The following is a 1,275-nucleotide window of genomic DNA, read 5'->3' as shown; positions in this document are numbered from 1 at the left end:
GGGGTACAAACATTTTGATTACATATTTTGCTTTTCTGCAGTTTGAATCAAAGTTATAAGTGTGCCCATCACCAAGGTAGTGTGCATTGTATCCTTTAGGTGTAAATTTACCCATGCCCTCTGCCCCCTCCTGTCTACTTGGTTTCAGTTGAGTTTTACTACCATATGTACCCATGGGTGTTGATCAATTAGTTCCAATTTAATAGTGAGTACCTGTGGTGTTTGTTCCATTCTTGCAATACTTTGCTTAGAAGAATGGTCTCTAGTTACATCCAGGTTGTTACAAAAGGTATTAATTCACCTTTTATATGGCTGTGTAGTACTCCATAGTATATGCATACCACTTTTATTGATCCACTCATGATTCTGCATCTTTGCAATTGTGAATTGTGCTGCAATAAACATTCAAGTGCACATGTCTTTTTGATAAAATGACTTTTTTTCCTTTGGGTACATACTCAGTGTGGGATTGCTGGATCAAATGATAGGTCTACTTTTAGTTCCTTGAGGTATCTCCATATTATTTTCCATAGAGATTGTACTAGTTTGCAGTTCCACTAACAGTATTTAAGTGTTCCCTTCTCTCCATATCCATGCCAACATCTGTTGTTTTGGGACTTTTTGATAAAAGCTGTTCTCACTAGGTTCAGGTGATATCTCATTGTTGTTTTGATTTGCATTTTGCTGATGATTAGAGACTTTGAGCATTTTTTCATATGTTTATTGGCCATTAGTCTATCTTCTTTTGAAAAGCTTCTATTCATGTCTTTTGCCCACTTTTTAATGATGTTTGATTTTTTTCTTGCTGATTTGCTCGAGTTCTTTGTAGATTCTGGCTGTTAGCCCTTTATCAAATGTATAGCATGCAAATATTTTCTTCCATTCTGTAGGTTCTTTCTTCTCTCTATTGATTATTTCCTTGGCTGCACAGAAGCTTTTTAGTTTAATCAAGTCCTAATTATTAATTTTTGTTTTTGCTGTGATTGCCATTGGGATCTTCTTCATAAGTTCTTTGCCTAAGCTAGTATCTAGAAGAATTTTTCCAAAATTTTCCTCTAGAATTATTGTAGTTTCATGTCTTAGGTTTAAGTCTGTTATCCATCATGAATTAATTTTTGTGAGTGGTGAATGGTGTGGATCCTATTTCAGTCTTCTACATTTGGCTATCAAATTTTCCCAGCACCATTAATTGAATAGAGATTCTTTACCCCAGTGCATGTTTTTGTCTGCTTTGTCAAAGATCAGATGGCAATATGAGCATGGTTTTATATTTGG

This window comes from Propithecus coquereli, unplaced genomic scaffold (genome assembly GCF_000956105.1).
Source record: "Propithecus coquereli isolate 6110/MARCELLA unplaced genomic scaffold, Pcoq_1.0 Scaffold20, whole genome shotgun sequence".
In the NCBI taxonomy this organism is placed as follows: domain Eukaryota; kingdom Metazoa; phylum Chordata; class Mammalia; order Primates; family Indriidae; genus Propithecus; species Propithecus coquereli.
Note: the sequence above shows the minus strand (reverse complement) of the source record.